Raw genomic sequence first — 24,678 nt, forward strand, 5'->3', positions numbered from 1 at the left:
TCCCCCCATGGGCCAAAGAGAAGAAGAATTGGTTTTGAAAGACTATTTTTAAAAATGCGGGGAAGATTTCATCGAAATTCTTCGGAATGGCCCATTAGCTCAGTTGGTTAGAGCGTCGTGCTAATAACGCGAAGGTCGTGGGTTCGATCCCCCCATGGGCCAAAGAGAAGAAAAATTGGTTTTGAAAGACTATTTTTAAAAATGCGGGAAAGATTTCATCGAAATTCATCGAATGGCCCATTAGCTCAGTTGGTTAGAGCGTCGTGCTAATAACGCGAAGGTCGTGGGTTCGATCCCCCCATGGGCCAAAGAGAAGAAGAATTGATTTTGAAAGACTATTTTTAAAAATGCGGGAAAGATTTCATCGGAATGGCCCATTCGCTCAGTTGGTTAGAGCGTCGTTCTAATAACGCGAAGGTCGTGGGTTCGATCCTTCCATGGGCCAAAGAGAAGAAGAATTGGTTTTGAAAAACTATTTTTAAAAATGCGGGAAAGATTTCATCGAAAGTCATCGGAATGGCCCATTAGCTCAGTTGGTTAGAGCGTCGTGCTAATAACGCGAAGGTCCTGGGTTCGACCCCCCCCCATGGGCCAAAGAGAAGAAGAATTGGTTTTGAAAGACTATTTTTAAAAATGCGGGAAAGATTTCATCGAAATTCATTGGAATGGCCCATTAGCTCAGTTGGTTAGAGCGTCGTGCTAATAACGCGAAGGTCGTGGGTTCGACCCCCCCCCATGGGCCAAAGAGAAGAAGAATTGGTTTTGAAAGACTATTTTTAAAAATGCGGGAAAGATTTCATCGAACTTCATCGGAATGGCCCATTAGCTCAGTTGGTTAGAGCGTCGTGCTAATAACGCGAAGGTCGCGGGTTCGATCCCCCCATGGGCCAAAGAGAAGAAGAATTGGTTTTGAAAGACTATTTTTAAAAATGCGGGAAAGATTTTATCGAAATTCATCGGAATGGCCCATTAGCTCAGTTGGTTAGAGCGTCGTGCTAATAACGCGAAGGTCGTGGGTGCGATCCCCCCATGGGCCAAAGAGAAGAAGAATTGGTTTTGAAAGACTATTTTTAAAAATGCGGGAAAGATTTCATCGAAATTTATCGGAATGGCCCATTAGCTCAGTTGCTTAGAGCGTCGTGCTAATAACGCGAAGGTCGTGGGCTCGATCCCCCCATGGGCCAAAGAGAAGAAGAATTGGTTTTGAAAGACTATTTTTAAAAATGCGGGAAAGATTTCATCGAAATTCATCGGAATGGCCCATTAGCTCAGTTGGTTAGAGCGTCGTGCTAATAACGCGAAGGTCGTGGGTGCGATCCCCCCATGGGCCAAAGAGAAGGAGAATTGGTTTTAAAAGACTATTTTTAAAAATGCGGGAAATATTTCATCGAAATTCATCGGAATGGCCCATTAGCTCAGTTGGTTAGACCGTCGTGCTAATAACGCGAAGGTCGTGGGTTCGATCCCCCCGTGGGCCAAAGAGAATAAGAATTGATTTTGAAAGACTATTTTTACAAATGCGGGAAAGATTTCATCAAAATTCAGCGGAATGGCACATTAGCTTAGTTGGTTAGAGCGTCGTGCTAATAACGCGAAGGTCGTGGGTTCGATCCCCCCATGGGCCAAAGAGAAGAAGAATTGGTTTTGAAAGACTATTTTTAAAAATGCGCGAAAGATTTCATCGAATTTCATCGGAATGGCCCATTAGCTCAGTTGGTTAGAGCGTCGTGCTAATAACGCGAAGGTCGTGGGTTCGATCCCCCCATGGGCCAAATAGAAGAAGAATTGGTTTTGAAAGAATATTTTTAAAAATGCGGGAAAGATTTCATCGACATTCATCGGAATGGCCCATTAGCTCAGTTGGTTAGAGCGTCGTGCTAATAACGCGAAGGTCGTGGGTTAGATCCCCCCCTGGGCCAAAGAGAAGAAGAATTGGTTTTGAAAGACTATTTTTAAAAATGCGGGAAAGATTTCATCGAAATTCAGCGGAATGGCCCATTAGCTCATTTGGTTAGAGCGTCGTGCTAATAACGCGAAGGTCGTGGGTTCGATCCCACCATGGGCCAAAGAGAAGAAGAATTGGTTTTGAAAGTTTATTTTTAAAAATGCGGGAAAGATTTCATCGAAACTCATCGGAATGGCCCATTAGCTCAGTTGGTTAGAGCGTCGTGCTAATAACGCGAAGGTCGTGGGTTCGATCCCCCCATGGGCCAAAGAGAAGAAGAATTGGTTTTGAAAGACTATTTTTAAAAATGCGGGAAAGATTTCATCGAAATTCATCGGAATGGCCCATTAGCTCAGTTGGTTAGAGCGTCGTGCTAATAACGCGAAGGTCGTGGGTTCGATCCCCCCATGGGCCAAAGAGAAGAAGAATTGGTTTTGAAAGATTATTTTAAAAAATGCGGGAAAGATTTCATCGAAATTCATCGGAATGGCCCATTAGCTCAGTTGGTTAGAGCGTCGTGCTAATAACGCGAAGGTCGTGGGTTCGATCCCCCTTGGGCCAAAGAGAAGAAGAATTGGTTTTGAAAGACTATTTTTAAAAATGCGGGAAAGATTTCATCGAAATTCATCGGAATGGCCCATTAGCTCAGTTGGTTAGAGCGTCGTGCTAATAACGCGAAGGTCGTGGGTTCGATCCCCCCATGGGCCAAAGAGAAGAAGAATGGGTTTTGAAAGACTATTTTTAAAAATGCGGGAAAGATTTCATCGAAATTCATCGGAATGGCCCATTAGCTCAGTTGGTTAGAGCGTCGTGCTAATAACGCGAAGGTCGTGGGTTTGATCCCCCCATGGGCCAAAGAGAAGAAGAATTGGTTTTGAAAGACTATTTTTAAAAATGCGGGAAAGATTTCATCGAAATTCATCGGAATGGCCCATTAGCTCAGTTGGTTAGAGCGTCGTGCTAATAACGCGAAGGTCGTGGGTGCGATCCCCCCATGGGCCAAAGAGAAGAAGATTTGGTTTTGAAAGATTATTTTTAAAAATGAGGGAAAGATTTCATCGAAACTCATCGGAAGGGCCCATTAGCTCAGTTGGTTAGAGCGTCGTGCTAATAACGCGAAGGTCGTGGGTTCGATCCCCCCATGGGCCAAAGAGAAGAAGAATTGGTTTTGAAAGACTATTTTTAAAAATGCGGGAAAGATTTCATCGAAATTTATCGGATTGGCCCATTAGCTCAGTTGGTTAGAGCGTCGTGCTAATTACGCGAAGGTCGTGGGTTCGATCCCCCCGTGGGCCAAAGAGAAGAAGAATTGGTTTTGAAAGACTATTTTTAAAAATGCGGGAAAGATTTCATCGAAATTCATCGGAATGGCCCATTAGCTCAGTTGGTTAGAGCGTCGTGCTAATAACGCGAAGGTCGTGGGTTGATCCCCCCATGGGCCAAAGAGAAGAAGAATTGATTTTGAAAGACTATTTTTAAAAATGCGGGAAAGATTTCATCGAAATTCATCGAATGGCCCATTAGCTCAGTTGGTTAGAGCGTGCTAATAACGCGAAGGTCGTGGGTTCGACCTCCATGGGCCAAAGAGAAGAAGAATTGGTTTTGAAAGACTATTTTTAAAAATGCGGGAAAGATTTCATCGGAATGGCCCATTCGCTCAGTTGGTTAGAGCGTCGTTCTAATAACGCGAAGGTCGTGGGTTCGATCCCCCCATGGGCCAAAGAGAAAAAGAATTGGTTTTGAAAGACTATTTTTAAAAATGCGGGAAAGATTTCATCGAAAGTCATCGGAATGGCCCATTAGCTCAGTTGGTTAGAGCGTCGTGCTAATAACGCGAAGGTCGTGGGTTCGATCCCCCCATGGGCCAAAGAGAAGAAGAATTGGTTTTGAAAGACTATTTTTAAAAATGCGGGAAAGATTTCATCGAAATTCATCGGAATGGCCCATTAGCTCAGTTGGTTAGAGCGTCGTTCTAATAACGCGAAGGTCGTGGGTTCGATCCCCCCATGGGCCAAAGAGAAGAAGAATTGGTTTTGAAAGACTATTTTTAAAAATGCGGGAAAGATTTCATCGAAATTCATCGGAATGGCCCATTAGCTCAGTTGGTTAGAGCGTCGTGCTAATAACGCGAAGGTCGTGGTATCGATCCCCCCATGGGCCAAAGAGAAGAAGAATTGATTTTGAAAGACTATTTTTAAAAATGCGGGAAAGATTTCATCGAAATTCAGCGGAATGACCCATTAGCTCAGTTGGTTAGAGCGTCGTGCTAATAACGCGAAGGTCGTGGGTTCGATCCCCCCATGGGCCAAAGAGAAGAAGAATTGGTTTTGAAAGACTATTTTTAAAAATGCGGGAAAGATTTCATCGAAATTCATCGGAATGGCCCATTAGCTCAGTTGGTTAGAGCGTCGTGCTAATAACGCGAAGGTCATGGGTTCGATCCCCCCATGGGCCAAAGAGAAGAAGAATTGGTTTTGAAAGACTATTTTTAAAAATGCGGGAAAGATTTCATCGAAATTCATCGGAATGGCCCATTAGCTCAGTTGGTTAGAGCGTCGTGCTAAAAACGCGAAGGTCGTGGGTTCGATCCCCCATGGGCCAAAGAGAAGAAGAATTGGTTTTGAAAGATTATTTTAAAAAATGCGGGAAAGATTTCATCGAAATTCATCGGAATGGCCCATTAGCTCAGTTGGTTAGAGCGTCGTGCTAATAACGCGAAGGTCGTGGGTTCGATCCCCCCATGGGCCAAAGAGAAGGAGAATTGGTTTTGAAAGACTATTTTTAAAAATGCGGGAAAGATTTCATCGAAAGTCATCGGAATGGCCCATTAGCTCAGTTGGTTAGAGCGTCGTGCTAATAACGCGAAGGTCGTGGGTTCGATCCCCCCATGGGCCAAAGAGAAGAAGAATTGGTTTTGACAGACTATTTTTAAAAATGCGGGAAAGATTTCATCGGCATGGGCCATTCGCTCAGTTGGTAAGAGCGTCGTGCTAATAACGCGAAGGTCGTGGGTTCGATCCCCCCATGGGCCAAAGAGAAGAAGAATTGGTTTTGAAAGACCATTTTTAAAAATGCGGGAAAGATTTCATCGAAATTCATCGGAATGGCCCATTCGCTCAGTTGGTTAGAGCGTCGTTCTAATAACGCGAAGGTCGTGGGTTCGATCCCCCCATGGGCCAAAGAGAAGAAGAATTGGTTTTGAAAGACTATTTTTAAAAATGAGGGAAAGATTTCATCGAAATTCATCGGAATGGCCCATTAGCTCAAATGATTAGAGCGTCGTGCTAATAACGCGAAGGTCGTGGGTTCGATCCCCCCATGGGCCAAAGAGAAGAAGAATTGGTTTTGAGAGACTATTTTTAAAAATGCGGGAAAGATTTCATCGAAATTCATCGGAATGGCCCATTAGCTCAGTTGGTTAGAGCGTCGTGCTAATAACGCGAAGGTCATGGGTTCGATCCCCCCATGGGCCATAGAGAAGAAGAATTGGTTTTGAGAGACTATTTTTAAAAATGCGGGAAAGATTTCATCGAAATTCATCGGAATGGCCCATTAGCTCAGTTGGTTAGAGCGTCGTGGGCGTTTGGTTTTTTGGAGAGTGCGGTTCGTTTTTCTTTGCTCTCCTCGTCTTCTCGCTAAGCCTTAGTTTCGGTTCTTTTTCTAAAATTTACTAATTCGCGCAGTTTATTTTTCGTTTTTCGTGCCTTCCTGGGTTTTCTTCTGAAATCCAGGATGGATATTTTAAAGCGCTCCGTTTTTGTGGAGTGTGAAGTTAAAGAAGTTTCGAAGCAGGAAATATTGACGGCATGTATTTTGGATTACGGGCCTCATTCGGTTTCGTCGGTTGTTGCTACGGACGGTGGCTATTACGTCACCTTCTTTCGCCAGGATGACGCCGATCTTTGTCTGGATGCTGATCTTCAGGTGGGAGACAAGCGTTTTGATGTGTCTGGGATTGCGAGGAAGACAGTCATTGTTAATATCTTTGGCTTACCAGAATTTCTGAGTGATGAGGCTGTTAAAGAAAAATTGGAGAGCTTATTATGCGAGATTAAAGGGGAAATACTTTGGCGTAAAAATGACGAAGGTGTTTATTTTGGTCTCCGGTCGGTCAAGGTTCGTCTTGCCGAATGCGTTAGTTCCTTACCGTACGGCTTAAAAATAAAGGACGTTCTTGGTCGGGAGACTTTTTACAGAGTTCGTCATAACTCCCAGAGTAAAGTTTGTAATGGGTGTCTTTCATCTAGCCACCTCTACAAGGAATGCCCATCTTTTATTTGTTTTCGATGTAAGAAGCCGGGCCATATGGCTCGGGTCTGCCCCACTCGGTCTACGATCATTGAGTCGAGGGAGACTGACGATGAAGCCAGTTCCGGAATTCTCGGTAATTATCGCTCTAACGATCATAATGTTCAGGATGTACATATGCCTAATGATACCGGTGCCGCCAAGGGTGGTGACGACGTGGAGAAAAATGAAGTAGCTCTTAGCGTGAAGGACTCGGGTAAACGAGTCCTGCCTTTTACTAGTGCGTCGGACGCTGAAAAACGACAACCTCCACCTAAGAAGTCGAATGTAGTTTCCAAGGATCCGAAGACTAATTCTTCGGACACTCCCGCATCGAAGTCCCTTCCCAGTGTTGTTACCCCCATCCCCAACTCGCATCATGCCGCTAAGAATCGTAACAGTTAACGTCAAAGGTCTTCGGAACCTTGACAAGATGAGGGAACTTCTTGTTTTTATAGGCGCGTACGACGTGGTTTTCCTACAGGAGACCCATTGGACGAATGAGCACGTAGGAGTTTTTCGGGACATTTTTCGTGGGCGTGTTTTTTGGGATATTGATCCAGTTACCACTTTTTGCGGCGTAGCGACATGTTTCCGTGCCGGCCTTGACATTATTCCTTCGCGGGTTTTTCGTAGTGGTTGCGGGCGTTTTTTATCTGTTTCCGCGCTCGTTGACGATTTACCTTTGGATTTTGCGAATATCTACGCGCCGAATGACGCATCGGCGCGAACAGCTTTTTTGTCTACTGCGAAATTATGGTGCTCTATTTTACCTCGTCCGATTATTGCGGGCGATTTTAACGATGTTTTAAGCTATAATCTCGATCGCCGCCCTGCTTCGAAGGCCCGCCCTGTTTGTCAGCCTTCGTCACTTAAATTGTGGTCGGTGGGACTGGATCTTCATGATCCCTGGCGGGCGTGTCACCAAGATCACTTTGATTACACGCGTTCGGGTTTCGTGTACGGGAACTTTGTACTGTCACGTATTGATTATATATTTACCCGCCCTACGGATGGCCATAATTGTTCACGATGTCTCATTTCGCCCATCTCTTTTTCCGATCATAAAGCCGTGTCTCTTGTTTTTGATCCTAGTGGTGTTCAACGCGGGCCTGGGGTTTGGGCATTTAATTCTACTTTACTGGAAGAGGATCGCTTTCGCAACGGCATCCAGCGTATTGTTAATCGGAGTCGCGACACTATAGAGTACCGCGAGAACATATTTAGCTGGTACGAGAACCTTAAAGTCACTATCAAGGACTACGCTATCTTCTATGGTAAAGTTCGCGCTCAGAAGTTACGGAATTCGCGGTCTGCTCTGATAGAGCGGATTTCGCCAATGATCCGAGCTGCCTGTCGGAATTGTTAGTAGCGAAGCAGTTGCTTGCGGATTTCGATGCTGGGGTAATTCGGGGCCAGGTTCTTCGCGCGAAGGCAGATTTTCAAGAATTGGGAGAGAGACCTACGCGTTATTTTTTGCGTTTGGAGACCCACCGCCAGGGCATTAAGTCAATTGGTCGTTTGGTTTCTAGCTCTGGTGAGGTGTTACGTGACGGGGTTCTTATCCGTAACGAAATATTCGAGTTTTACAATGCCCTTTATACCAACGAGCCTATCTGCGAGGAACAGTGTCGCCGTTTTACTGACCTAGTCCGTAACCGTGTTGATGCCGTTGATAGCTCTGCCCTTGAGCAACCGGTTGCTTGGGGGGAAATCGAACACGCCTTGGGTTCTATGAAGAACAATAAGAGTCCGGGTCTTGACGGTTTAACGGTGGAGTTTTGGCGCTTTTTTCTCCCTCTTATCAAAAACGAATATCTCGGTATGGTTCAAACTATCCGCGACCATGGGCACATTCCTCCCAGTATGAAAGTTGGTCTCATAGTTCTTGTGCCGAAAGCTGGTGACTTGTCGCTTTTAAAAAATTGGCGTCCTATTACATTGTTAAACACGGACTATAAAATTTTATCCAAGGTTTTCGCGCTTCGGCTCGCTCGACTGTTACCAAATATTACGTCACCGACTCAGACGGGAGCGGTTCGCGGTCGGGACATTTCTCTCACTACAAGGACTTTGTCGGATGTAACGGAGCTTCTGCGGATTCGTGGGGAAGGTGGTATTCTCGTACAGTTGGACCTCTTGAAAGCTTTCGATCGGGTGTCTTGGCCGTTTTTATTCGCATTATTAGCCTCGATGGGGTTTGGCCCTTTCTTCTGCCGGTGGATTCAAGCTTTTATCGCGGGTTCCAAGGCCTGTGTCAAAATCAACGGTCATTTAACTCCTCTGTTCTCGTTGGGTCGCTCGGTTCGTCAAGGTTGCCCTCTCAGCCCATTGCTGTATATATTAGCTTCGGAACCATTGTTTAGCGCGGTGAATCGCCACGACACAATACCGGCACTCCGTCTCTCTGCTCATTCGCATTTGCCGAAACTCTTTCAACATATGGATGACACTACTATCGTATCTACATCTGAGACTGCTATCCCTCCGATATGCGAAATTCTTTCGGATTTTGGTCAGGCTTCGGGTGCTAAATTAAACCCAGCGAAGTGTCAAGCGAAATGGCTTGGTCTTTATCACGGTCGGGATCTTCTCGTCTCGCGTGGTATAACTATCTCAAGTGCGCCTTTGAAGATTCTCGGCATTTGGATTGACTATGACTATGCCAATTTACCTCAACTTCAGTGGGAAGAGTGGTACAGAAAGTTTTGTCGCGTCTTGCGTTCTTGGAAGGGTCGTCCTCTATCTATCATTGGGAAAGTCTTAGTTGTTAACGTTTTGGCTGCGTCTACGCTTTGGCATATCTTAAAAGCCGTCGACATTTCTCGGTTTTGGCTCAGCCAATTTCAAGCCGCCATTTTATCATTTATTTGGGGAACCGGTCCTCACCTTGTCGCGTATGACACTCTCGTTCGGCCAACGTTTTTTGGGGGTTTCGGCCTCGTGGATATCCCGACAAAAGTCAAAGCGTTTCGCGTTCGCGAAATCCTTACTCTGTTTGAAGACGCTACTTCGGATTACTATTGGGACCTTTATTCAGCGATCCTTGACCACTATGGGGGCGATTTGCAACTTGGCATTCAAGTCTTCCGATTAACTATTGACTCGCGTCGTGCTGCCGAGGATTCGATAATCAGAATGTCGCAGTCCAAAACGATGGACCTCTATAAAGAACTTATCGCTGCTATTCCTCCTGCCTGGGCAACCAAGATTGCGCGGAGTGTGAAGAAACCGCGTCGTTTTCCTGTCGCGCCTAATTTCGGGTTATCGGTTGTAAATGACAATGGTGAAACGATCAAATTCGCTCTTTCGGTCAAGTTTATTTACGATACTTTCGCGACCGGTTTATCTACTGAGTCCAGCGGCGAGGAGCGTTGGCGTCGCTTTTTCGGTGGCCCTCTATGCCGTGTTCGTTGGAAATTCGTCCGTTCCAACTTTTTGGGCCCTTCCCTTTCTGCCATGAATCTTCGACTGATCCATCAGGGATTTCCAGTAAAGTCACGTTTAGTGCACGGTCTCGTGGTCCCGGACTCTCGATGTCCCTTTTGTCAAACCGGCTCCGAAACTGTAGAACATCTTTTCGTGGAGTGTCCCGTGGTGTCGCAATGGTGGACTTGGTTGTTCTGTGCCGTCTTGGCCCTTTCCCGGGACTTATTCGGTGGTCCTACAAAAACTCGAAACTCTTTTATAATTTTTGGCGAGATAACTACTGATTTAAAAAAACCTGTTATTTTTTGGAAAATTGTAAATTTATTAAGTGCAATTTTTAAACGAGAAATTTGGATGTATCGTTGTCAATGTTCCTTTAATGAAACCGTATTTCAGGATGTCATATTTCCAAAAAAAGTCCGCGCAATATTAACAAGAGAATGTCGGAATAAGCAAAGAAAACTAAATATGGATATTCCGTCTGACGTTATTTAATATAGTTTTTCGGTAATTGCAATATTTATCATTATCAATGTCGAAATTATTTATTTTTTAACAATAGAGACATTTCCTCTTTTATTTTCGTACCCGCTATGATCACATAAAATTGTTATATTTGTATTGTATTGTTTTAGACATGTGAATAAAGATTTTATAAAAAACAAAAAAAAAAATCGCGTTCGGCTGTTAACCGAAAGGTTGATGGTTCGAGTCCATCCGGTGGCGACGCTTATTGTTTTACTTTCGTTCATTCCGTATTATTATTAACCCTTTAAGAAATGGAAGTGCCAACGTATTAAAAAGGGAGATTAATCGTCGAATAGTACGTTTCATGATAAATTGGAGCCTCCGTGGCGCAATGGTTAGCGCGTTCGGCTGTTAACCGAAAGGTTGATGGTTCGAGTCCATCCGGTGGCGACGCTCATTGTTTTACTTTCGTTCATTGCGTATTATTATTAACTCTTTAAGAAATGGAAGGGCCAACGTATTAAAAAGAGGGATTAATCGTCGAATAGTACGTTTCATGATAAATTGGAGCCTCTGTGGCGAAATGGTTAGCGCGTTCGGCTGATATCCGAAAGGTTGATGGTTCGAGTCCATCCGGTGGCGACGCTTATTGTTTTACTTTCGTTCATTCCGTATTATTATTAACCCTTTAAGAAATGGAAGTGCCAACGTAGGAACAACAGGGATAAATCGTCAAATATTACGTTTCCGCGTGAACCGGAGCCTCCGTGGCGCAATGGTTAGCGCGTTCGGCTGTTAACCGAAAGGTTGATGGTTCGAGTCCATCCGGTGGCGACGCTTATTGTTTTACTTTCGTTCATTGCGTATTATTATTAACTCTTTAAGAAATGGAAGGTCCAACGTATTAAAAGGGGGATTAATCCTCGAATAGTACGTTTCATGATAAATTGGAGCCTCCGTGGCGCAATGGTTAGCGCGTTCGGCTGTTAACTGAAAGGTTGATAGTTCGAGTCCATCCGATGGTGACGCTTATTGTTTTACTTTCGTTCATTGCGTATTATTATTAACTCTTTAAGAAATGGAAGGGCCAACGTATTAAAAGGGGGATTAATCCTCGAATAGTACGTTTCATGATAAATTGGAGCCTCCGTGGCGCAATGGTTAGCGCGTTCGGCTGTTAACCGAAAGGTTGATGGTTTGAGTCCATCCGGTGGCGTTACTTATTGTTTTACTTTTGTTCATTGCGTATTATTATTAACTCTTTAAGAAATGGAAGTGCCAACGTAGGAACAACAGGGATAAATCGTCAAATATTACGTTTCCGCGTGAACCGGAGCCTCCGTGGTGCAATGGTTAGCGCGTTCGGCTGTTAACCGAAAGGTTGATGGTTTGAGTCCATCCGGTGGCCACGCTCATTGTTTTACTTTCGTTCATTGCGTATTATTATTAACTCTTTAAGAAATGGAAGGGCCAACGTATTAAAAAGAGGAATTAATCGTCGAATAGTACGTTTCATGATAAATTGGAGCCTCCGTGGCGCAATGGTTAGCGCGTTCGGCTGTTAACCGAAAGGTTGATGGTTCGAGTCCATCCGGTGGCGACGCTTATTGTTTTACTTTCGTTCATTGCGGATTATTATTAACTCTTTTAGAAATGGAAGGGCCAACGTATTAAAAAGAGGGATTAATCGTCGAATAGTACGTTTCATGATAAATTGGAGCCTCCGTGGCGCAATGGTTAGCGCGTTCGGCTATCAACCGAAAGGTTGATGGTTTGAGTCCATCCGGTGGCGTTACTTATTGTTTTACTTTTGTTCATTGCGTATTATTATTAACTCTTTAAGAAATGGAAGTGCCAAAGTAGGAACAACAGGGATAAATCGTCAAATATTACGTTTCCGCGTGAACCGGAGCCTCCGTGGTGCAATGGTTAGCGCGTTCGGCTGTTAACCGAAAGGTTGATGGTTCGAGTCAATCCGGTGGCGACGCTTATTGTTTTACTTTCGTTCATTGCGTATTATTATTAACTCTTTAAGAAATGGAAGGGCCAACGTATTAAAAAGAGGGATTAATCGTCGAATAGTACGTTTCATGATAAATTGGAGCCTCCGTGGCGCATTGGTTAGCGCGTTTGTGTTAAGCGAAAGGTTGATGGTTCGAGTCCATCCGGTGGCGATGCTTATTGTTTTACTTTCGTTCATTGCGTATTATTATTAACCCTTTAAAAAATGGAAGGGCCAACGTATTAAAAAGAGGGATTAATCGTCGAATAGTACGTTTCATGATTAATTGGAGCCTCCGTGGCGCAATGGTTAGCGCGTTCGGCTGTTAACCGAAAGGTTGATGGTTCGAGTCCATCCGGTGGCGATGCTTATTGTTTTACTTTCGTTCATTGCGTATTATTATTAACCCTTTAAGAAATGGAAGTGCCAACGTAGGAACAACAGGGATAAATCGTCAAATATTACGTTTCCGCGTGAACCGGAGCCTCCGTGGTGCAATGGTTAGCGCGTTCGGCTGTTAACCGAAAGGTTGATGGTTCGAGTCCATCCGGTGGCGACGCTTATTGTTTTACTTTCGTTCATTGCGTATTATTATTAACTCTTTAAGAAATGGAAGGGCCAACGTATTAAAAAGAGGGATTAATCGTCGAATATAACGTTTCATGATAAATTGGAGCCTCCGTGGCGCAATGGTTAGCGCGTTCGGCTGATAACCGATAGGTCGATGGTTCGAGTCCATCCGGTGGCGACGCTTGTTGTTTTACTTTCGTTCATTCCGTATTATTATTAACCCTTTAAGAAATGGAAGTGCCAACGTAGGAACAACAGGGATAAATCGTCAAATATTACGTTTCCGCGTGAACCGGAGCCTCCGTGGCGCAATGGTTAGCGCGTTCGGCTGTTAACCGAAAGGTTGATGGTTCGAGTCCATCCGGTGGCGACGCTTATTGTTTTTTTTCGATCATTGCGTATTATTATTAACTCTTTAAGAAATGGAAGGGCCAACGTATTAAAAGGGGGATTAATCGTCGAATAGTACGTTTCATGATAAATTGGAGCCTCCGTGGTGCAATGGTTAGCGCGTTCGGCTGTTAACGGAAAAGTTGATGGTTCGAGTCCATCCGGTGGCGACGCTTATTGTTTTACTTTCGTTCATTGCGTATTATTATTAACTCTTTAAGAAATGGAAGGGCCAACGTATTAAAAAGAGGGATTAATCGTCGAATAGTACGTTTCATGATTAATTGGAGCCTCCGTGGCGCAATGGTTAGCGCGTTCGGCTGTTGACCGAAAGGTTGATGGTTCGAGTCCATCCGGTGGCGATGCTTATTGTTTTACTTTCGTTCATTGCGTATTATTATTAACCCTTTAAGAAATGGAAGTGCCAACGTAGGAACAACAGGGATAAATCGTCAAATATTACGTTTCCGCGTGAAACGGAGCCTCCGTGGTGCAATGGTTAGCGCGTTCGGCTGTTAACCGAAAGGTTGATGGTTCGAGTCCATCCGGTGGCGACGCTTATTGTTTTACTTGCGTTCATTGCGTATTATTATTAACTCTTTAAGAAATGGAAGGGCCAACGTATTAAAAAGAGGGATTAATCGTCGAATACAACGTTTCATGATAAATTGGAGCCTCCGTGGCGCAATGGTTAGCGCGTTCGGCTGATAACCGATAGGTCGATGGTTCGACTCCATCCGGTGGCGACGCTTATGGTTTTACTTTCGTTCATTGCGTATTATTATTAACTCTTTAAGAAATGGAAGGGTCAACGTATTAAAAAGAGGGATAAATCGTCGAATAGTACGTTTCATGATAAATTGGAGCCTCCGTGGCGCAATGGTTAGCGAGTTCGGCTGTTAACCGAAAGGTTGATGGTTCGGGTCCATCCGGTGGCAACGCTTATTGTTTTACTTTCGTTCATTGCGTATTATTATTAACTCTTTAAGAAATGGAAGGGCCAACGTATTAAAAAGAGCCATTAATCGTCGAATAGTACGTTTCATGATAAATTGAAGCCTCCGTGGCGCAATGGTTAGCGCGTTCGGCTGTTAACCGAAAGGTTGATGGTTCGAGTCCATCCGGTGGCGACGCTTATTGTTTTACTTTCGTTCATTGCGTATTATTATTAACTCTTTTAGAAATGGAAGTGCCAACGTAGGAACAACAGGGATAAATCGTCGAATAGTACGTTTCATGATAAATTGGAGCCTCCGTGGCGCAATGGTTAGCGCGTTCGGCTGTTAACCGAAAGGTTGATGGTTCGAGTCCATCCGGTGGCGACGCTTATTGTTTTACTTTCGTTCATTGCGTATTATTATTAACTCTTTAAGAAATGGAAGGGCCAACGTATTAAAAAGAGGGATGAATCGTCGATAGTACGTTTCATGATAAATTGGAGCCTCCGTGGCGCAATGGTTAGCGCGTTCGGCTGTTAACCGAAAGGTTGATGGTTCGAGTCCATCCGGTGGCGACGCTTATTGTTTTACTTTAGTTCATTGCGTATTATTATTAACTCTTCAAGAAATGGAAGGGCCAACGTATTAAAAAGAGGGATTAATCGTCGAATAGTACGTTTCATGATAAATTGGAGCCTCCGTGGCACAATGGTTAGCGCGTTCGGCTGTTAACCGAAAGGTTGTTGTTTCGAGTCCATCCGGTGGCGATGCTTATTGTTTTACTTTCGTTCATTGCGTATTATTATTAACCCTTTAAGAAATGGAAGTGCCAACGTAGGAAAAACAGGGATAAATCGTCAAATATTACGTTTCCGCGTGAACCGGAGCCTCCGTGGCGCAATGGTTAGCGCGTTCGGCTGTTAACGGAAAAGTTGATGGTTCGAGTCCATCCGGTGGCGACGCTTATTGTTTTACTTTCGTTCATTGCGTATTATTATTAACTCTTTAAGAAATGGAAGGGCCAACGTATTAAAAAGAGGGATTAATCGTCGAATAGTACGTTTCATGATAAATTGGAGCCTCCGTTGCGCATTGGTTAGCGCGTTTATGTTAACCGAAAGGTTGATGGTTCGAGTCCATCCGGTGGCGATGCTTATTGTTTTACTTTCGTTCATTGCGTATTATTATTAACCCTTTAAAAAATGGAAGGGCCAACGTATTAAAAAGAGGGTTTAATCGTCGAATAGTACGTTTCATGATTAACTGGAGCCTCCGTGGCGCAATGGTTAGCGCGTTCGGCTGTTAACCGAAAGGTTGATGGTTCGAGTCCATCCGGTGGCGATGCTTATTGTTTTACTTTCGTTCATTGCGTATTATTATTAACCCTTTAAGAAATGGAAGTGCCAACGTAGGAACAACAGGGATAAATCGTCAAATATTACGTTTCCGCGTGAACCGGAGCCTCCGTGGCGCAATGGTTAGCGCGTTCGGCTGTTAACCGAAAGGTTGATGGTTCGAGTCCATCCGGTGGCGACGCTTGTTGTTTTACTTTCGTTCATTGCGTATTATTATTAACTCTTTAAGAAATGGAAGGGCCAACGTATTAAAAAGAGGGATTAATCGTCGAATATAACGTTTCATGATAAATTGGAGCCTCCGTGGCGCAATGGTTAACGCGTTCGGCTGATAACCGATAGGTCGATGGTTCGACTCCATCCGGTGGCGACGCTTATTGTTTTACTTTCGTTCATTGCGTATTATTATTAACTCTTTAAGAAATGGAAGGGCCAACGTATTAAAAAGAGGGATTAATCGTCGAATAGTACGTTTCATGATAAATTGGAGCCTCCATGGCGCAATGTATAGCGCGTTCGGCTGTTAACCGAAAGGTTGATTTTTCGAGTCCATCCGGTGGTGATGCTTATTGTTTTACTTTCGTTCATTGCGTATTATTATTAACCCTTTAAGAAATGGAAGTGCCAACGTAGGAACAACAGGGATAAATCGTCAAATATTACGTTTCCGCGTGAACCGGAGCCTCCGTGGCGCAATGGTTAGCGCGTTCGGCTGTTAACCGAAAGGTTGATGGTTCGGGTCCATCCGGTGGCAACGCTTATTGTTTTACTTTCGTTCATTGCGTATTATTATTAACTCTTTAAGAAATGGAAGGGCCAACGTATTAAAAAGAGGCATTAATCGTCGAATAGTACGTTTCATGATAAATTGAAGCCTCCGTGGAGCAATGGTTAGCGCGTTCGGCTGTTAACCGAAAGGTTGATGGTTCGAGTCCATCCGGTGGCGATGCTTATTGTTTTACTTTCGTTCATTGCGTATTATTATTAACCCTTCAAGAAATGGAAGGGCCAACGTATTAAAAAGAGGGATTAATCGTCGAATAGTACGTTTCATGATAAATTGGAGCCTCCATGGCGCAATGTATAGCGCGTTCGGCTGTTAACCGAAAGGTTGATGTTTCAAGTCCATCCGGTGGTGATGCTTATTGTTTTACTTTCGTTCATTGCGTATTATTATTAACCCTTTAAGAAATGGAAGTGCCAACGTAGGAACAACAGGGATAAATCGTCAAATATTACGTTTCCGCGTGAACTGGAGCCTCCGTGGCGCAATGGTTAGCGCGTTCGGCTGTTAACCGAAAGGTTGATGGTTCGGGTCCATCCGGTGGCAACTCTTATTGTTTTACTTTCGTTCATTGCGTATTATTATTAACTCTTTAAGAAATGGAAGGGCCAACGTATTAAAAAGAGGCATTAATCGTCGAATAGTACGTTTCATGATAAATTGAAGCCTCCGTGGAGCAATGGTTAGCGCGTTCGGCTGTTAATCGAAAGGTTGATGGTTCGAGTCCATCCGGTGGCGATGCTTATTGTTTTACTTTCGTTCATTGCGTATTATTATTAACCCTTCAAGAAATGGAAGGGCCAACGTATTAAAAAGAGGGATTAATCGTCGAATAGTACGTTTCATGATAAATTGGAGCCTCCGTGGCGCAATGGTTAGCGCGTTCGGCTGTTAACCGAAAGGTTGATGGTTCGAGTCCATCCGGTGGCGACGCTTATTGTTTTACTTTCGTTCATTGCGTATTATTATTAACTCTTTAAGAAATGGAAGGGCCAACGTATTAAAAAGAGGGATGAACCGTCGATAGTACGTTTCATGCTAAATTGGAGCCTCCGTGGCGCAATGGTTAGCGCGTTCGGCTGTTAACCGAAAGGTTGATGGTTCGAGTCCATCCGGTGGCGACGCTTATGGTTTTACTTTCGTTCATTGCGTATTATTATTAACTCTTCAAGAAATGGAAGGGCCAACGTATTAAAAAGAGGGATTAATCGTCGAATAGTACGTTTCATGATAAATTGGAGCCTCCGTGGCGCAATGGTTAGCGCGTTCGGCTGTTAACCGAAAGGTTGATAGTTCGAGTCCATCCGGTGGCGATGCTTATTGTTTTACTTTCGTTCATTGCGTATTATTATTAACCCTTTAAGAAATGGAAGTGCCAACGTAGGAACAACAGGGATAAATCGTCAAATATTACGTTTCCGCGTGAACCGGAGCCTCCGTGGCGCAATGGTTAGCGCGTTCGGCTGTTAACCGAAAGGTTGATGGTTCGAGTCCATCCGGTGGCGACGCTTATTGTTTTACTTTCGTTCATTGCGTATTATTATTAACTCTTTAAGAAATGGAAGGGCCAACGTATTAAAAAGAGGGATTAATTGTCGAATAGTACGTTTCATGATAAATTGGAGCCTCCGTGGCGGAATGGTTAGCGCGTTCGGCTGTTAACCGAAAGGTTGATGGTTCGAGTCCATCCGGTGGCGATGCTTATGGTTTTACTTTCGTTCATTGCTTATTATTATTAACCCTTTAAGAAATGGAATAGCCAACGTTGGAACAACAGGGATAAATCGTCAAATATTACGTTTCCGCGTGAACCGGAGCCTCCGTGGCGCAATGGTTAGCGCGTTCGGCTGTTAACCGAAAGGTTGATGGTTCGAGTCCATCCGGTGGCGACGCTTGTTGTTTTACTTTCGTTCATTGCGTATTATTATTAACTCTTTAAGAAATGGAAGGGCCAACGTATTAAAAAGAGGGATTAATCGTCGAATATAACGTTTCATGATAAATTGGAGCCTCCGTGGCGCAATGGTTAACGCGTTCGGCTGATAACCGATAGGTCGATGGTTCGACTCCATCCGGTGGCGACGCTTATTGTTTTACTTTCGTTCATTGCGTATTATTATTAACTCTTTAAGAAATGGAAGGGCCAACGTATTAAAAAGAGGGATTAATCGTCGAATAGTACGTTTCATGATAATTTGGAGCCTCCGTGGCGCAATGGTTAGCGCGTTCGGCTGTTAACCGCAAGGTTGATGGTTCAAGTCCATCCGGTGGCGACGCTTATTGTTTTACTTTCGTTCATTGCGTATTATTATTAACCCTTCAAGAAATGGAAGGGCCAACGTATTAAAAAGAGGGATTAATCGTCGAATAGTACGTTTCATTATAAATTGGTGCCTCCGTGGCGCAATGGTTAGCGCGTTCGGCTGTTAACCGAAAGTTTGATGGTTCGAGTCCATCCGGTGGCGACGCTTATGGTTTTACTTTCGTTCATTGCGTATTATTATTAACTCTTCAAGAAATGGAAGGGCCAACGTATTAAAAAGAGGGATTAATCGTCGAATAGTACGTTTCATGATAAATTGGAGCCTCCGTGGCGCAATGGTTAGCGCGTTCGGCTGTTAACCGAAAGGTTGATAGTTCGAGTCCATCCGGTAGCGATGCTTATTGTTTTACTTTCGTTCATTGCGTATTATTATTAACCCTTTAAGAAATGGAAGTGCCAACGTAGGAACAACAGGGATAAATCGTCAAATATTACGTTTCCGCGTGAACCGGAGCCTCCGTGGCGCAATGGTTAGCGCGTTCGGCTGTTAACCGAAAGGTTGATGGTTCGAGTCCATCCGGTGGCGACGCTTATGGTTTTACTTTCGTTCATTGCGTATTATTATTAACTCTTTAAGAAATGGAAGGGCCAACGTATTAAAAAGAGGGATTAATCGTCGAATAGTACGTTTCATGATAAATTGGAGCCTCCCTGGCGCAATGGTTAGCGCGTTCGGCTGTTTACCGAAAGGTTGATGGTTCGAGTCCATCCGGTGGCGATGCTTATTGTTTTACTTTCGTTCATTGCTTATTATTATTAACCCTTTAAGAAATGGAATAGCCAACGTTGGAACAACAGGGATAAATCGTCAAATATTACGTTTCCGCGTGAATCGGAGCCTCCGTGGCGCAATGGTTAGCGCGTTCGGCTGTTAACCAAAAGGTTGATGGTTCGAGTCCATCCAGTGGCGACGCTTATTGTTTTACTTTCGTTCATTGCGTATTATTATTAACTCTTTAAGAAATGGAAGGGCCAACGTATTAAAAAGAGGGATTAATCGTCGAATAGTACGTTTCATGATAAATTGGAGCCTCCGTGGCGCAATGGTTAGCGCGTTCGGCTGTTAACCGAAAGGTTTATGGTTCCTGTCCATCCGGTGGCGACGCTTTTTGTTTTACTTTCGTTCATTGCGTATTATTATTAACTCTTTAAGAAATGGAAGGGCCAACGTATTAATAAGAGGGATTAATCGTCGAATAGTACGTTTCATGCTAAATTGGAGCCTCCGTGGCGCAATGGTTATCGCGTTCGGCTGTTAACCGAAAGGTTGATGGTTCGAGTCCTTCCGGTGGCGACGCTTATTGTTTTAATTTCGTTAATTGCGTATTATTATTAACTCTTTAAGAGATGGAAGTGCCAACGTAGGAACAACAGGGATAAATCGTCAAATATTACGTTTCCGCGTAAACCGGAGCCTCCGTGGCGCAATGGTTAGCGCGTTCGGCTGTTAACCGAAAGGTTGATGGTTCGATTCCATCCGGTGGCGACGCTTATTGTTTTACTTTCGTTCATTGCGTATTATTATTAACTCTTTAAGAAATGGAAGGGCCAACGTATTAAAAAGAGGGATTAATCGTCGAATAGTACGTTTCATGATAAATTGGAGCCTCCGTGGCGTAATGGTAAGCGCGTTCGGCTGTTAACCGCAAGGTTGATGGTTCGAGTCCATCCGGTGGCAACGCTTATTGTTTTACTTTCGTTCATTGCGTATTATTATTAACTATTTAAGAAATGGAAGGGCCAACGTATTAAAAAGGGGGATTAATCGTCGAATAGTACGTTTCATGATAAATTGGAACGTACTATTCGACGATTAATCCCTCTTTTTAATACGTTGGCCCTTCCATTTCTTAAAGAGTTAATAATAATACGCAATGAACGAAAGTAAAACAATAAGCGTCGCCACCGGATGGACTCGAACCATCAACCTTTCGGTTAACAGCCGAACGCGCTAACCATTGCGCCACGGAGGCTCCGGTTCACGCGGAAACGTAATATTTGACGATTTATCCCTGTTGTTCCTACGTTGGCACTTCCATTTCTTAAAGGGTTAATAATAATACGCAATGAACGAAAGTAAAACAATAAGCAGCGCCACCGGATGGACTCGAACCATCAACCTTTCGGTTAACAGCCGAACGCGCTAACCATTGCGCCACGGAGGTTCCAATTTATCATGAAACATACTATTCAACGATTAATCCCTCTTTTTAATACGTTGGCCCTTCAATTTCTTAAAGAGTTATTAATAATACGCAATGAACGAAAGTAAAACAATAAGCGTCGCCACCGGATGGACTCGAACCATCAACCTTCCGGTTAACAGCCGAACGCGCTAACCATTGCGCCACGGAGGCTCCAATTTGTGATGAAACGTACTATTCGACGATTAATCCCTCTTTTTAATACGTTGGCCCTTCCATTTCTTAAAGAGTTAATAATAATACGCAATGAACGAAAGTAAAACAATAAGCGTCGCCACCGGATGGACTCGAACCATCAACCTTTCGGTTAATAGCCGAACGCGCAAACCATTGCGCCACGGAGGCTCCAATTTATCATGAAACGTACTATTCGACGATTAATCCCTCTTTTTAATACGTTGGCCCTTCCATTTCTTAAAGAACTAATAATAATACGCAATAAACGAAAGTAAAACAATAAGCGTTGCCACCGGATGGACTCGAACCATCAATTTTGCGGTAAACAGCCGAACGCGCTAACCATTGCACCACGGAGGCTCCAATTTATTATGAAACGTACTATTCGACGATTAATCCCTCTTTTTAATACGTTGGCCCTTCCATTTCTTAAAGAGTTAATAATAATACGCAATGAACGAAAGTAAAACAATAAGCGTCGCCACCGGATGGACTCGAACCATCAACCTTTCGGTTAACAGCCGAACGCGCTAACCATTGCGCCACGGAGGCTCCAATTTATCATGAAACGTACTATTCGACGATTAATCCCCCTTTTTAATACGTTGGCCCTTCCATTTCTAAAAGAGTTAATAATAATACGCAATGAACGAAAGTAAAACAATAAGCGTCGCCACCAGATGGACTCGAACCATCAACCTTTCGGTTAACAGCCGAACGCGCTAACCATTGCGCCACGGAGGCTCCAAGTTATCATGAAACGTACTATTCGACGATTAATCCCTCTTTTTAATACGTTGGCCCTTCCATTTCTAAAAGAGTTAATAATAATACGCAATGAACGAAAGTAAAACAATAAGCGTCGCCACCAGATGGACGCGAACCATCAACCTTTCGGTTAACAGCCGAACGCGCTAACCATTGCGCCACGGTTGCTCCAATTTATCATGAAACGTACTATTCGACGATTAATCCCTCTTTTTAATACGTTGGCACTTCCATTTCTTAAAGGGTTAATAATAATACGCAATGAACGAAAGTAAAACAATAAGCATCGCCACCGGATGGACTCGAACCATCAACCTTTCGGTTAACAGCCGAACGCGCTAACCATTGCGCCACGGAGGCTCCAACTTATCATGAAACGTACTATTCGACGATTAATCCCTCTTTTTAATACGTTGGCCCTTCCATTTCTTAAAGAGTTAATAATAATACGCAATGAACGAAAGTAAAACAATAAGCGTCGCCACCGGATGGACTCGAACCATCAACCTTTCGGTTAACAGCCGAACGCGCTAACCATTGCGCCACGGAGGCTCCAATTTATCATGAAACGTACTATTCGACGATTAATCCCTCTTTTTAATACGTTGGCCCTTCCATTTCTTAAAGAGTTAATAATAATACGCAATGAACGAAAGTAAAACAATAAGCGTCGCCACCGGATGGACTCGAACCCTCAACCTTTCGGTTAACAGCCGAACGCGCTAACCATTGCGCCACGGAGGCTCCAATTAATCATGAAACGTACTATTCGACGATTAATCCCTCTTTTTAATACGTTGGCCCTTCCATTTCTTAAAGAGTTAATAATAATACGCAATGAACGAAAGTAAAACAATAAGCGTCGCCACCGGATGGACTCTAACCATCAACCTTTCGGTTAACAGCCGAACGCGCTAACCATTGCGCCACGGAGGCTCCGGTTCACGCGGAAACGTAATATTTGACGATTTATCCATGTTGTTCCTACGTTGGCACTTCCATTTCTTAAAGGGTTAATAATAATACGCAATGAACGAAAGTAAAACAATAAGCATCGCCACCGGATGGACTCGAACCATCAACCTTTCGGTTAACAGCCGAACGCGCTAACCATTGCGCCACGCAGGCTCCGGTTAAAGCGGAAACGTAATATTTGACGATTTATCCCTGTTGTTCCTACGTTGGCACTTCCATTTCTTAAAGGGTTAATAATAATACGCAATGAACGAAAGTAAAACAACAAGCATCGCCACCGGATGGACTCGAACCATCAACCTTTCGGTTAACAGCCGAACACGCTAACCATTGCGCCACGGAGGCTCCAATTTATCATGAAACGTACTATTCGACGATTAATCCCTCTTTTTAATACGTTGGCCCTTCCATTTCTTAAAGAGTTAATAATAATACGCAATGAACGAAAGTAAAACAATAAGCGTCGCCACCGGATGGACTCGAACCATCAACCTTTCGGTTAACAGCCGAACGCGCTAACCATTGCGCCACGGAGGCTCCAATTTATCATGAAACGTACTATTCGACGATTAATCCCCCTCTTTAATACGTTGGCCCTTCCATTTCTAAAAGAGTTAATAATAATACGCAATGAACGAAAGTAAAACAATAAGCGTCGCCACCGGATGGACTCGAACCATCAACCTTTCGGTTAACAGCCGAACGCGCTAACCATTGCGCCACGGAGGCTCCAATTTATCATGAAACGTACTATTCGACGATTAATCCCTCTTTTTAATACGTTGGCACTTCCATTTCTTAAAAGGTTAATAATAATAGGCAATGAACGAAAGTAAAACAATAAGCATCGCCACCGGATGGACTCGAACCATCAACCTTTCGGTTAACAGCCGAACGCGCTAACCATTGCGCCACGGAGGCTCCAATTTATCATGAAACGTACTATTCGACGATTAATCCCCCTCTTTAATACGTTGGCCCTTCCATTTCTAAAAGAGTTAATAATAATACGCAATGAACGAAAGTAAAACAATATGCGTCGCCACCGGATGGACTCGAACCATCAACCTTTCGGTTAACAGCCGAACGCGCTAACCATTGCGCCACGGAGGCTCCAATTTATCATGAAACGTACTATTCGACGATTAATCCCTCTTATTAATACGTTGGCCCTTCCATTTCTTAAAGAGTTAATAATAATACGCAATGAACGAAAGTAAAACAATAAGCGTCGCCACCGGATGGACAGGAACCATAAACCTTTCGGTTAACAACCGAACGCGCTAACCATTACGCCACGGAGGCTCCAATTTAGCATGAAACGTACTATTCGACGATTGATCCCTCTTATTAATACGTTGGCCCTTCCATTTCTTAAAGAGTTAATAATAATACGCAATGAACGAAAGTAAAACAAAAAGCGTCGCCACCGGATGGACAGGAACCATAAACCTTTCGGTTAACAGCCGAACGCGCTAACCATTGCGCCACGGAGGCTCCAATTTATCATGAAACGTACTATTCGAATATTAATCCCTCTTTTTAATACGTTGGCCCTTCCATTTCTTAAAGAGTTAATAATAATACGCAATGAACGAAAGTAAAACAATAAGCGTCACCACCGGATGGACAGGAACCATAAACCTTTCGGTTAACAGCCGAACGCGCTTTTTTTTTTTTTTTTTAATTATATCATTAAAAAAATACACAACGCGTGTATGGTACAAAAAGCGAAATGCAACAAGATAATAGAACAAGAAAAAAATACGAAGTAACATTTGAAAAAACGGTCGCGAAAAAGAACATCGATAAAGAAAGAACAACGAGCAGATAATATTGATTAAACAATAGTGAGAAATAAAAAAATTAAGCAACGTATCAAACACTATTAGGCAGTACATGTTGTAGAAAGAATTCATGAACAAAAATAGGCTAAATTAGATATTAAACAGCAGTAAAGACGATTAAGAAGAAATAAATTAACGAAAAAAAAAACTCCTTATTGAAAATGAGAAGCAAAGGCTTAGAACCGACAGAACACAGAAAAGGCCGCAAAACATTAA

At 43.5% G+C, this 24,678-nt stretch overlaps 54 non-coding genes across 54 annotated transcripts; 43 read left to right on the top strand and 11 right to left on the bottom strand.

The window, feature by feature from the left end:
- Positions 1–88: 88 nt before the first annotated feature.
- Positions 89–162, top strand: TRNAI-AAU (transfer RNA isoleucine (anticodon AAU)). The gene has a single exon. It is a non-coding gene; the product is annotated as a tRNA-Ile (tRNA).
- Positions 163–234: 72 nt separating this feature from the next.
- Positions 235–308, top strand: TRNAI-AAU (transfer RNA isoleucine (anticodon AAU)). The gene has a single exon. It is a non-coding gene; the product is annotated as a tRNA-Ile (tRNA).
- Positions 309–667: 359 nt separating this feature from the next.
- Positions 668–743, top strand: TRNAI-AAU (transfer RNA isoleucine (anticodon AAU)). The gene has a single exon. It is a non-coding gene; the product is annotated as a tRNA-Ile (tRNA).
- A 73-nt stretch (positions 744–816) lies between these two features.
- Positions 817–890, top strand: TRNAI-AAU (transfer RNA isoleucine (anticodon AAU)). The gene has a single exon. It is a non-coding gene; the product is annotated as a tRNA-Ile (tRNA).
- Positions 891–963: 73 nt separating this feature from the next.
- On the top strand, positions 964–1,037 carry TRNAI-AAU (transfer RNA isoleucine (anticodon AAU)). The gene has a single exon. It is a non-coding gene; the product is annotated as a tRNA-Ile (tRNA).
- A 220-nt stretch (positions 1,038–1,257) lies between these two features.
- Positions 1,258–1,331, top strand: TRNAI-AAU (transfer RNA isoleucine (anticodon AAU)). The gene has a single exon. It is a non-coding gene; the product is annotated as a tRNA-Ile (tRNA).
- A 367-nt stretch (positions 1,332–1,698) lies between these two features.
- On the top strand, positions 1,699–1,772 carry TRNAI-AAU (transfer RNA isoleucine (anticodon AAU)). Its single transcript has one exon. It is a non-coding gene; the product is annotated as a tRNA-Ile (tRNA).
- A 367-nt stretch (positions 1,773–2,139) lies between these two features.
- TRNAI-AAU (transfer RNA isoleucine (anticodon AAU)) lies at positions 2,140–2,213 on the top strand. The gene has a single exon. It is a non-coding gene; the product is annotated as a tRNA-Ile (tRNA).
- A 73-nt stretch (positions 2,214–2,286) lies between these two features.
- On the top strand, positions 2,287–2,360 carry TRNAI-AAU (transfer RNA isoleucine (anticodon AAU)). The gene has a single exon. It is a non-coding gene; the product is annotated as a tRNA-Ile (tRNA).
- Positions 2,361–2,579: 219 nt separating this feature from the next.
- TRNAI-AAU (transfer RNA isoleucine (anticodon AAU)) lies at positions 2,580–2,653 on the top strand. The gene has a single exon. It is a non-coding gene; the product is annotated as a tRNA-Ile (tRNA).
- Positions 2,654–2,726: 73 nt separating this feature from the next.
- TRNAI-AAU (transfer RNA isoleucine (anticodon AAU)) lies at positions 2,727–2,800 on the top strand. Its single transcript has one exon. It is a non-coding gene; the product is annotated as a tRNA-Ile (tRNA).
- A 73-nt stretch (positions 2,801–2,873) lies between these two features.
- Positions 2,874–2,947, top strand: TRNAI-AAU (transfer RNA isoleucine (anticodon AAU)). The gene has a single exon. It is a non-coding gene; the product is annotated as a tRNA-Ile (tRNA).
- Positions 2,948–3,020: 73 nt separating this feature from the next.
- TRNAI-AAU (transfer RNA isoleucine (anticodon AAU)) lies at positions 3,021–3,094 on the top strand. The gene has a single exon. It is a non-coding gene; the product is annotated as a tRNA-Ile (tRNA).
- A 644-nt stretch (positions 3,095–3,738) lies between these two features.
- Positions 3,739–3,812, top strand: TRNAI-AAU (transfer RNA isoleucine (anticodon AAU)). Its single transcript has one exon. It is a non-coding gene; the product is annotated as a tRNA-Ile (tRNA).
- Positions 3,813–4,179: 367 nt separating this feature from the next.
- TRNAI-AAU (transfer RNA isoleucine (anticodon AAU)) lies at positions 4,180–4,253 on the top strand. Its single transcript has one exon. It is a non-coding gene; the product is annotated as a tRNA-Ile (tRNA).
- Positions 4,254–4,326: 73 nt separating this feature from the next.
- Positions 4,327–4,400, top strand: TRNAI-AAU (transfer RNA isoleucine (anticodon AAU)). Its single transcript has one exon. It is a non-coding gene; the product is annotated as a tRNA-Ile (tRNA).
- Positions 4,401–4,473: 73 nt separating this feature from the next.
- Positions 4,474–4,546, top strand: TRNAF-AAA (transfer RNA phenylalanine (anticodon AAA)). Its single transcript has one exon. It is a non-coding gene; the product is annotated as a tRNA-Phe (tRNA).
- Positions 4,547–4,619: 73 nt separating this feature from the next.
- On the top strand, positions 4,620–4,693 carry TRNAI-AAU (transfer RNA isoleucine (anticodon AAU)). Its single transcript has one exon. It is a non-coding gene; the product is annotated as a tRNA-Ile (tRNA).
- Positions 4,694–4,766: 73 nt separating this feature from the next.
- On the top strand, positions 4,767–4,840 carry TRNAI-AAU (transfer RNA isoleucine (anticodon AAU)). Its single transcript has one exon. It is a non-coding gene; the product is annotated as a tRNA-Ile (tRNA).
- Positions 4,841–5,344: 504 nt separating this feature from the next.
- On the top strand, positions 5,345–5,418 carry TRNAI-AAU (transfer RNA isoleucine (anticodon AAU)). The gene has a single exon. It is a non-coding gene; the product is annotated as a tRNA-Ile (tRNA).
- Positions 5,419–10,506: 5,088 nt separating this feature from the next.
- TRNAN-GUU (transfer RNA asparagine (anticodon GUU)) lies at positions 10,507–10,579 on the top strand. The gene has a single exon. It is a non-coding gene; the product is annotated as a tRNA-Asn (tRNA).
- Positions 10,580–10,698: 119 nt separating this feature from the next.
- Positions 10,699–10,771, top strand: TRNAI-GAU (transfer RNA isoleucine (anticodon GAU)). The gene has a single exon. It is a non-coding gene; the product is annotated as a tRNA-Ile (tRNA).
- Positions 10,772–10,890: 119 nt separating this feature from the next.
- TRNAN-GUU (transfer RNA asparagine (anticodon GUU)) lies at positions 10,891–10,963 on the top strand. The gene has a single exon. It is a non-coding gene; the product is annotated as a tRNA-Asn (tRNA).
- A 693-nt stretch (positions 10,964–11,656) lies between these two features.
- On the top strand, positions 11,657–11,729 carry TRNAN-GUU (transfer RNA asparagine (anticodon GUU)). Its single transcript has one exon. It is a non-coding gene; the product is annotated as a tRNA-Asn (tRNA).
- Positions 11,730–11,848: 119 nt separating this feature from the next.
- Positions 11,849–11,921, top strand: TRNAD-AUC (transfer RNA aspartic acid (anticodon AUC)). Its single transcript has one exon. It is a non-coding gene; the product is annotated as a tRNA-Asp (tRNA).
- Positions 11,922–12,422: 501 nt separating this feature from the next.
- On the top strand, positions 12,423–12,495 carry TRNAN-GUU (transfer RNA asparagine (anticodon GUU)). Its single transcript has one exon. It is a non-coding gene; the product is annotated as a tRNA-Asn (tRNA).
- A 311-nt stretch (positions 12,496–12,806) lies between these two features.
- On the top strand, positions 12,807–12,879 carry TRNAI-GAU (transfer RNA isoleucine (anticodon GAU)). Its single transcript has one exon. It is a non-coding gene; the product is annotated as a tRNA-Ile (tRNA).
- Positions 12,880–12,998: 119 nt separating this feature from the next.
- TRNAN-GUU (transfer RNA asparagine (anticodon GUU)) lies at positions 12,999–13,071 on the top strand. The gene has a single exon. It is a non-coding gene; the product is annotated as a tRNA-Asn (tRNA).
- Positions 13,072–13,380: 309 nt separating this feature from the next.
- Positions 13,381–13,453, top strand: TRNAN-GUU (transfer RNA asparagine (anticodon GUU)). Its single transcript has one exon. It is a non-coding gene; the product is annotated as a tRNA-Asn (tRNA).
- A 311-nt stretch (positions 13,454–13,764) lies between these two features.
- TRNAI-GAU (transfer RNA isoleucine (anticodon GAU)) lies at positions 13,765–13,837 on the top strand. Its single transcript has one exon. It is a non-coding gene; the product is annotated as a tRNA-Ile (tRNA).
- Positions 13,838–14,148: 311 nt separating this feature from the next.
- Positions 14,149–14,221, top strand: TRNAN-GUU (transfer RNA asparagine (anticodon GUU)). Its single transcript has one exon. It is a non-coding gene; the product is annotated as a tRNA-Asn (tRNA).
- A 119-nt stretch (positions 14,222–14,340) lies between these two features.
- On the top strand, positions 14,341–14,413 carry TRNAN-GUU (transfer RNA asparagine (anticodon GUU)). The gene has a single exon. It is a non-coding gene; the product is annotated as a tRNA-Asn (tRNA).
- A 118-nt stretch (positions 14,414–14,531) lies between these two features.
- TRNAN-GUU (transfer RNA asparagine (anticodon GUU)) lies at positions 14,532–14,604 on the top strand. The gene has a single exon. It is a non-coding gene; the product is annotated as a tRNA-Asn (tRNA).
- A 693-nt stretch (positions 14,605–15,297) lies between these two features.
- Positions 15,298–15,370, top strand: TRNAN-GUU (transfer RNA asparagine (anticodon GUU)). Its single transcript has one exon. It is a non-coding gene; the product is annotated as a tRNA-Asn (tRNA).
- Positions 15,371–15,489: 119 nt separating this feature from the next.
- TRNAN-GUU (transfer RNA asparagine (anticodon GUU)) lies at positions 15,490–15,562 on the top strand. Its single transcript has one exon. It is a non-coding gene; the product is annotated as a tRNA-Asn (tRNA).
- Positions 15,563–15,681: 119 nt separating this feature from the next.
- TRNAI-GAU (transfer RNA isoleucine (anticodon GAU)) lies at positions 15,682–15,754 on the top strand. Its single transcript has one exon. It is a non-coding gene; the product is annotated as a tRNA-Ile (tRNA).
- A 1,271-nt stretch (positions 15,755–17,025) lies between these two features.
- Positions 17,026–17,098, top strand: TRNAN-GUU (transfer RNA asparagine (anticodon GUU)). Its single transcript has one exon. It is a non-coding gene; the product is annotated as a tRNA-Asn (tRNA).
- A 118-nt stretch (positions 17,099–17,216) lies between these two features.
- On the top strand, positions 17,217–17,289 carry TRNAN-GUU (transfer RNA asparagine (anticodon GUU)). Its single transcript has one exon. It is a non-coding gene; the product is annotated as a tRNA-Asn (tRNA).
- Positions 17,290–17,600: 311 nt separating this feature from the next.
- TRNAN-GUU (transfer RNA asparagine (anticodon GUU)) lies at positions 17,601–17,673 on the top strand. The gene has a single exon. It is a non-coding gene; the product is annotated as a tRNA-Asn (tRNA).
- A 311-nt stretch (positions 17,674–17,984) lies between these two features.
- On the top strand, positions 17,985–18,057 carry TRNAN-GUU (transfer RNA asparagine (anticodon GUU)). Its single transcript has one exon. It is a non-coding gene; the product is annotated as a tRNA-Asn (tRNA).
- A 119-nt stretch (positions 18,058–18,176) lies between these two features.
- TRNAI-GAU (transfer RNA isoleucine (anticodon GAU)) lies at positions 18,177–18,249 on the top strand. Its single transcript has one exon. It is a non-coding gene; the product is annotated as a tRNA-Ile (tRNA).
- A 695-nt stretch (positions 18,250–18,944) lies between these two features.
- TRNAN-GUU (transfer RNA asparagine (anticodon GUU)) lies at positions 18,945–19,017 on the top strand. Its single transcript has one exon. It is a non-coding gene; the product is annotated as a tRNA-Asn (tRNA).
- An 887-nt stretch (positions 19,018–19,904) lies between these two features.
- Positions 19,905–19,977, top strand: TRNAN-GUU (transfer RNA asparagine (anticodon GUU)). The gene has a single exon. It is a non-coding gene; the product is annotated as a tRNA-Asn (tRNA).
- A 414-nt stretch (positions 19,978–20,391) lies between these two features.
- Positions 20,392–20,464, bottom strand: TRNAN-GUU (transfer RNA asparagine (anticodon GUU)). The gene has a single exon. It is a non-coding gene; the product is annotated as a tRNA-Asn (tRNA).
- Positions 20,465–20,967: 503 nt separating this feature from the next.
- Positions 20,968–21,040, bottom strand: TRNAN-AUU (transfer RNA asparagine (anticodon AUU)). The gene has a single exon. It is a non-coding gene; the product is annotated as a tRNA-Asn (tRNA).
- A 311-nt stretch (positions 21,041–21,351) lies between these two features.
- Positions 21,352–21,424, bottom strand: TRNAN-GUU (transfer RNA asparagine (anticodon GUU)). Its single transcript has one exon. It is a non-coding gene; the product is annotated as a tRNA-Asn (tRNA).
- Positions 21,425–21,543: 119 nt separating this feature from the next.
- TRNAN-GUU (transfer RNA asparagine (anticodon GUU)) lies at positions 21,544–21,616 on the bottom strand. The gene has a single exon. It is a non-coding gene; the product is annotated as a tRNA-Asn (tRNA).
- Positions 21,617–21,927: 311 nt separating this feature from the next.
- Positions 21,928–22,000, bottom strand: TRNAN-GUU (transfer RNA asparagine (anticodon GUU)). Its single transcript has one exon. It is a non-coding gene; the product is annotated as a tRNA-Asn (tRNA).
- Positions 22,001–22,119: 119 nt separating this feature from the next.
- Positions 22,120–22,192, bottom strand: TRNAN-GUU (transfer RNA asparagine (anticodon GUU)). The gene has a single exon. It is a non-coding gene; the product is annotated as a tRNA-Asn (tRNA).
- A 695-nt stretch (positions 22,193–22,887) lies between these two features.
- Positions 22,888–22,960, bottom strand: TRNAN-GUU (transfer RNA asparagine (anticodon GUU)). Its single transcript has one exon. It is a non-coding gene; the product is annotated as a tRNA-Asn (tRNA).
- A 119-nt stretch (positions 22,961–23,079) lies between these two features.
- TRNAN-GUU (transfer RNA asparagine (anticodon GUU)) lies at positions 23,080–23,152 on the bottom strand. The gene has a single exon. It is a non-coding gene; the product is annotated as a tRNA-Asn (tRNA).
- Positions 23,153–23,271: 119 nt separating this feature from the next.
- TRNAN-GUU (transfer RNA asparagine (anticodon GUU)) lies at positions 23,272–23,344 on the bottom strand. The gene has a single exon. It is a non-coding gene; the product is annotated as a tRNA-Asn (tRNA).
- Positions 23,345–23,463: 119 nt separating this feature from the next.
- TRNAN-GUU (transfer RNA asparagine (anticodon GUU)) lies at positions 23,464–23,536 on the bottom strand. The gene has a single exon. It is a non-coding gene; the product is annotated as a tRNA-Asn (tRNA).
- Positions 23,537–23,655: 119 nt separating this feature from the next.
- On the bottom strand, positions 23,656–23,728 carry TRNAN-GUU (transfer RNA asparagine (anticodon GUU)). The gene has a single exon. It is a non-coding gene; the product is annotated as a tRNA-Asn (tRNA).
- Positions 23,729–24,678: the final 950 nt, after the last annotated feature.

Source organism: Leiobunum rupestre, chromosome 1, assembly GCF_980474605.1.
Source record: "Leiobunum rupestre chromosome 1, qqLeiRupe1.1.hap1, whole genome shotgun sequence".
Lineage (NCBI taxonomy): Eukaryota > Metazoa > Arthropoda > Arachnida > Opiliones > Sclerosomatidae > Leiobunum > Leiobunum rupestre.